Source organism: Loxodonta africana, chromosome X (assembly GCF_030014295.1).
Source record: "Loxodonta africana isolate mLoxAfr1 chromosome X, mLoxAfr1.hap2, whole genome shotgun sequence".
NCBI lineage: Eukaryota > Metazoa > Chordata > Mammalia > Proboscidea > Elephantidae > Loxodonta > Loxodonta africana.
Window position 1 is genome coordinate 48334571 of NC_087369.1, and position 7245 is coordinate 48341815.

At 36.9% G+C, this 7245-nt stretch overlaps 1 non-coding gene across 1 annotated transcript; it reads right to left on the reverse strand.

Moving 5' to 3' along the window:
* Positions 1–4874: 4874 nt before the first annotated feature.
* On the reverse strand, positions 4875–4981 carry LOC111752790 (U6 spliceosomal RNA). Its single transcript, XR_002787705.2, has one exon. It is a non-coding gene; the product is annotated as a U6 spliceosomal RNA (small nuclear RNA).
* Between the last annotated feature and the right edge of the window lie 2264 nt (positions 4982–7245).

A 7245-nucleotide genomic window follows, 5' to 3' on the forward strand; every position in this document is an offset into this window, starting at 1 on the left:
TCTGATGAGTTGTCTTCGGGGATGGTTCCTGTCCTGTGCCAACAGAAGGTCTGGGGAGCATGGCTGCCGGGATTCCTCTAGTCTCAGTCAGACCATTAAGTATGGTCTTTTTATGAGAATTTCGGGTCTGCATCCCACTGATCTCCTGCTCCCTCAGGGGTTCTCTGTTGTGCTCCCTGTCAGGGCAGTCATCGATTGTGGCCGGGCACCAACTAGTTCTTCTGGTCTCAGGATGATGTAGGTCTCTGGTTCATGTGGCCCTTTCTGTCTCTTGGGCTCTTAGTTGTCGTGTGACCTTGGTGTTCTTCATTCTCCTTTGATCCAGGTGGGTTGAGACCAATTGATGTATCTTAGATGGCCGCTTGTTAGCATTTAAGACCCCAGACGCCACATTTCAAAGTGGGATGCAGAATGTTTTCATAATAGAATTATTTTGCCAATTGACTTAGAAGTCCCCTTGAACCATGGTCCCCAAACCCCTGCCCTTGCTCCGCTGACCTTTGAAGCATTCATTTTATCCCGGAAACTTCTTTGCTTTTGGTCCAGTCCAATTGAGCTGACCTTCCATGTATTGAGTGTTGTCCTTCCCTTCACCTAAAGCCGTTCTTATCTACTAATTAATCAGTAAAAAACCCTCTCCCTCCCACCCTCCCTCCCCGCCTCGTAACCACAAAAGTATGTGTTCTTCTCAGTTTATACTATTTCTCAAGATCTTATAATAGTGGTCTTATACAATATTTGTCCTTTTGCCTCTGACTAGTTTCGCTCAGCATAATGCCTTCCAGGTTCCTCCATGTTATGAAATGTTTCACAGATTCGTCACTGTTCTTTATCGATGCGTAGTATTCCATTGTGTGGATATACCACAATTTATTTACCCATTCATCCGTTGATGGACACCTTGGTTGCTTCCAGCTTTTTGCTGTTGTAAACAGAGCTGCAATAAACATGGGTGTGCATATATCTGTTTGTGTGAAGGCTCTTGTTTCTCTAGGGTATATTCCGAGGAGTGGGATTTCTGGGTTGTATGGTAGTTCTATTTCTAACTGTTTAAGATAACGCCAGATAGATTTCCAAAGTGCTTGTACCATTTTACATTCCCACCAGCAGTGTATAAGAGTTCCAATCTCTCCGCAGCCTCTCCAAAATTTATTATTTTGTGTTTTTTGGATTAATATTTGTTGGAGTGAGATGGAATCTCATCGTGGTTTTAAGTTGCATTTCTCTAATGGCTAATGATCGAGAGCATTTTCTCATGTATCTGTTAGCTGCCTGAATATCTTCTTTAGTGAAGTGTGTGTTCATATCCTTTGCCCACTTCTTGATTGGGTTGTTTGTCTTTTTGTGGTTGAGTTTTGACAGAATCATATAGATTTTAGAGATCAGGCGCTGGTCGGAGATGTCATAGCTGAAAATTCTTTCCCAGTCTGTAGGTGGTCTTTTTACTCTTTTGGTGAAGTCTTTAGATGAGCATAGGTGTTTGATTTTTAGGAGCTCCCAGTTATCTGGTTTCTCTTCGTCATTTTTGGTAATGTTTTGTTTTCTGTTTATGCCTTGTATTAGGGCTCCTAAGGTTGTTCCTATTTTTTCTTCCATGATCTTTATCGTTTTAGTCTTTATGTTTAGGTCTTTGATCCACTTGGAGTTAGTTTTTGTGCATGGTGTGAGGTATGGGTCCTGTTTCATTCTTTTGCAAATGGATATCCAGTTATGCCAGCACCATTTGTTAAAAAGACTATCTTTTCCCCAATTAACTGACACTGGGCCTTTGTCAAATATCAGCTGCTCATATGTGGAGGGATTTATATCTGGGTTCTCAATTCTGTTCCACTGGTCTATGTGCCTGTTGTTGTACCAGTACCAGGCTGTTTTGACTACTGTGGCTGTATAATAGGTTCTGAAATCAGGTAGAGTGGGGCCTCCCACTTTCTTCTTCTTTTTCAGTAATGCTTTGCTTATCCGAGGCTTCTTTCCCTTCCATATGAAGTTGGTGATTTGTTTCTCTATCACCTTAAAAAATGACATTGGAATTTGGATCAGAAGTGCTTTTGGTAGAATAGACATTTTTACTATGTTAAGTCTTCCTATCCATGAGCAAGGTATGTTTTTCCACTTGAGTATGTCCTTTTTAATTTCTTGTAGTAGAGCTTTGTAGTTTTCTTTGTATAGGTCTTTTACATCCTTGGTAAGATTTATTCCTAAGTATTTTATCTTCTTGGGGGCTACTGTGAATGGTATTGATTTGGTTATTTCCTCTTCGATGTTCTTTTTGTTAATGTAGAGGAATCCAAGTGATTTTTGTATGTTTATCTTATAACCTGAGATTCTGCCATACTCTTCTATTAGTTTCAGTAGTTTTTTGGAGGATTCCTTAGGGTTTTCTGTGTATAAGATCATGTCGTCTGCAAATAGAGATAATTTGACTTCCTCTTTGCCAATCCGGATGCCCTTTATTGCTTTGTCTAGCCTAATTGCTCTGGCTAGGTCTTCTAGCACAATGTTGAATAAGAGCGGTGATAAAGGGCATCCTTTTCTGGTTCCCTTTCTCAAGGGAAATGCTTTCAGGTTCTCTCCATTTAGAGTGATGTTGGCTGTTGACTTTGCATAGATGCCCTTTATTATGTTGAGGAATTTTCCTTCAATTTCTATTTTGGTGAGAGTTTTTATCATAAATGAGTGTTGGACTTTGTCAAATGCCTTTTCTGCATCAATTGATAAGATCATGTGGTTTTTGTCTTTTGTTTTATTTATGTGGTGGATTACATTAATGGTTTTTCTAATATTAAACCAGCCTTGCATTAAAAAAAAAAAAATTTTTTTTTTTTTTTTTTTTTTTTTGCAGACCTGGTATAAATCCCACTTGGTCAGGGTGAATTATTGTTTTGATATGTTGTTGAATTCTATTGGCTAGAATTTTGTTGAGGATTTTTGCATCTATGTTCATGAGGGATACAGGTCTGTAATTTTCTTATGGCTTCATAAAATGAGTTGGGTAGTATTCCGTCATTTTCTATGCTTTGAAATACCTTTAGTAGTAGTGGTGTTAACTCTTCTCTGAAAGTTTGGTAGAACTCTGCAGTGAAGCCGTCCGGGCCAGGGCTTTTTTTTGTTGGGAGTTTTTTGATTACCGTTTCAATCTCTTTTTTTGTTATGGGTCTATTTAGTTGTTCTACTTCTGAATGTGTTAGTTTAGGTAGGTAGTGTTTTTCCAGGAATTCATCCACTTCTTCTTGGTTTGCAAATTTGTTAGAGTACAATTTTTCGTAGTAATCTGAAATGATTCTTTTAATTTCATTTGGTTCTGTTGTGATGTGGTCCTTCTCATTTCTTATTCGGGTTATTTGTTTCCTTTCCTGTATTTCTTTAGTCAGTCTAGCCAATGGTTTATCAATTTTGTTAATTTTTTCAAAGAACCGGCTTTTGGCTTTGTTAATTCTTTCAATTGTTTTTCTGTTCTCTAATTCATTTAGTTCAGCTCTAATTTTTATGATTTGTTTTCTTCTGGTGCCTGATGGATTCTTTTGTTGCTCACTTTCTATTTGTTGAAGTTGTAGGGACAGTTCTCTGATTTTGGCTCTTTCTTCTTTTTGTATGTGTGCATTTATGGATATAAATTGGCCTCTGAGCACTGCTTTTGCTGTGTCCCAGAGGTTTTGATAGGAAGTATTTTCATTCTCGTTGCATTCTATGAATTTTCTTATTCCCTCCTTGATGTCTTCTATAACCCAGTCTTTTTTCAGGAGGGTATTGTTCAGTTTCCAAGTATTTGATTTCTATTCCCTAGTTTTTCTGTTATTGATTTCTAGTTTTATTGCCTTGTGGTCTGAGAAGATGCTTTGTAATATTTCGATGTTTTGGACTCTGCAAAGGTTTGTTTCATGACCTAATATGTGGTCTATTCTAGAGAATGTTCCATGTGCGCTGGAAAAAAAAAGTATACTTTGCAGCAGTTAGGTGGAGAGTTCTGTATAAGTCAATGAGGTCAATTTGGTTGATTGTTGTAATTAGGTCTTCCGTGTCTCTATTGAGCTTCTTACTGGATGTCCTGTCCTTCTCCGAAAGTGGTGTGTTGAAGTCTCCTACTATAATTGTGGAGGTGTCTATCTCACTTTTCAGTTGTGTTAAAATTTGATTTATGTATCTTGCAGCCCTGTCACTGGGTGCATAAATATTTAATATGGTTATGTCTTCCTGATCAATTGTCCCTTTTATCATTATGTAGTGTCCTTCTTTATCCTTTGTGGTGGATTTAAGTCTAAAGTCTATTTTGTCAGAAATTAATATTGCTACTCCTCTTCTTTTTTGCTTATTGTTTGCTTGATATACTTTTTTCCATCCTTTGAGTTTTAGTTTGTTTGTGTCTCTAAGTCTAAGGTGTGTCTCTTGTAGGCAGCATATAGACGAATCGTGTTTCTTTATCCAGTCCGAGACTCTCTGTCTCTTTATTGGTGCATTTAGTCCATTTACGTTCAGCGTAATTATAGATAAAGAAGTGTTTAGTGTTGTCATTTTGATGCCTTTTTATGTGTGTTGTTGACAATTTCATTTTTCCACTTACTTTTTTGTGCTGAGACGTTTTTCTTAGTAAATTGTGAGATCCTCTTTTTCGTAGTGTTTGACTTTATGTTTGTTGAGTCGTTACGTTTTTCTTGGCTTTTATCTTGAGTTCTGGAGTTGTTATACCTGTTTGTGGTTACCTTAATATTTACCCCTATTTTTCTAAGTAAAAACCTAACTTGTATTGTTCTATATCGCCTTGTATCACTCTCCATATGGCAGTTCTATGCCACCTGTATTTAGTCCCTCTTTTTGATTATTGTGATCTTTTACATATTGACTTCAATGGTTCCCTGTTATGAGCGTTATTTTTAATTAAAAATATGGAACGCTTCACGAATTTGCGTGTCATCTTTGCACAGGGGCCATGCTAATCTTCTCTGTATCGTTCCAATTTTAGTATATGTGCTGCTGAAGCGAGCAAGAGAAAAGATATTTTTATACTTTTAAGTCTTCCTATCCATGAGCAAGGTTTGTTTTTCCACTTATGTAGGCCTCTTTTCGTTTCTTGCAGAAGTATATTGTAGTTTTCTTTGTATGTCTTTTACATCTCTGGTAAGATTTATTCCTAAGTGTTTTATCTTCTTGGGGGCTATTGTAAATGGTATTGATTTGGCGATTTCCTCTTCAAGGTTCTCTTTGTTGGTGTAGATGAATCCAACTGATTTTTGTATATTTATCTTGTATCCCGATACTCTACTGAACTCTTCTATCAGTTTCAGTAGTTTTCTTGGGGATTCCTTAGGGTTTTCTGTGTATAAGATCATGTCATCTGCAAATACAGATGCTTTTACTTCTTCCTTGCCAATCTGCACACACTTTATTTCCTTATCTAGCCTAATTGCTCTGGCTAGGACCTCCAGCACAATGTTGAATAAGAGTGATGATAAAGGGCATCCTTATCTGGTTCCCAATCTCAAGGGGAATGTTTTCAGGCTTTCTCCATTTAGGATGATGTTGGCTGTTGGCTTTGTATAAATGTCCTTTATTATGCTGAGGAATTTTTCTTCTATTCCTATTTTGCTGAGAGTTTTTATCATGAATGGGTGTTGAACATTGTCAAATGTCTTTTCTGCATCAGTTGATAAAATCAAGTGATGCTTGTCTTTTTTTATTTATATGATGGATTACATTAATTGTTTTTCTAATGTTGAACCATCCATGCATACCTGGTATGAATCTCACTTGGTCATGGTGAATTTTTTGATATGTTGTTGAATTCTATTGGCTAGAATTTTGTTGAGGATTTTTGCATCTAAGTTCCTGAGGGGTATAGGTCTGTAATTTTTCTTTTTTTGTGGTGTCTTTACCTCATTTTGGTATCAGGGATATACTGGCTTCATAGAATGGGTTTGGGAGTATTCTGTCCTTTTCTGTGCTCTGAAATGCCTTCAGTAGTAGTGTGTTAAGTCTTCTTTCAAAGTTTGGTAGAACTCTTCGGTGAAGCCATCTGGGTCGGGGCTTTTTTTTTTTTTTTGCTGGGAGTTTTTTGATTACCTTTTCAATCTCTTCCTTTGCTATGGGTCTATTTAGTTGTTCTGCCTCTGTTTGTGTTAGTTTATGTAGGTAGTGTGTTTCCAGGAATTCATCCATTTCTTCTAGGTTTTCAAATTTGTGAGAGTACAAGTTCTCATAGTAATCTGATATGATTCTTTTAATTTCAGTTGGGTTTGTTGTAACATCGCCCATCCTATTTCTTATTTGGGTTATTTCCTTCCTTTCATGTTTTTCTTTTGTCAGTTTGGCCAATGGTTTATCAATTTTCTTAAATTTTTTCAAAGAACCAGCTTTTGGTCATGTTAATTCTTTCAATTGTTTTTCTGTTTTCTGTTTCATTTAATTCTGCTCTAATTTTTATTATTTGCTTCCTTCTGGTGCTTGAGGGTTTCTTTTGTTGCTCTCTTTCTATTTCTTCAAATTGTAGGGATAATTCTTTGATTTTGGCTCTTTCTTCTTTTTGGATGTGTGCGTTTACTGATATAAATTGACCTCTGAGCACTGGTTTTGCTGTGTCCCAAAGGTTCTGATAGGAAGTGTTTTCATTGTCATTGGATTTAAAGAATTTCTTTATTCCATCCTTAATGTCTTCTATACCCCAGTCTTTTCTGAGCAGGGCATTGTTTAGTTTCCAAGTGTTTGGTTTCTTTTTCCTGCTTTTTCTGTTATTGATTTCCACTTTTATGGCCTTATGGTCAGAGAAGATGCTTTGTAATATTTCAATGTTTTGGATTCTGGTAAGGCTTGCTTTAGGACCTAATATGTGGTCTATTCTGAAGAATGTCCATGTGCACTAGAAAAGAAAGTATAGTTGGCTGCTGTTGGGTGGAGTGTTCTGTATATGTCTATGAGTTCAAGTTGGTTGATTGTGGCATTTAGATCTTCCCTGTCTTTTTTGGGCTTCTTTCTGGATGTCCTGTCCTTCACTGAAAGTGGTGTGTTGAAGTCTCCTACTATTATTGTGGAGCTGGCTATCTCACTTTTCAATGCTGATAGAGTTTTTTTAATGTATCTTGCAGCCCTGTCATTGGGTGCAAAATATTTAATATGGTTCTCTCCTCCTGGTATACTGTCCCTTTAATCATTATATAGTGTCCTTCCTTATCATTTATGATGGACTTAACTTTAATGTCTGTTTTGTCAGAAATTAATATTGCCACTCCTGCTCTTTTTTTGATTGTTGTTTGCTTG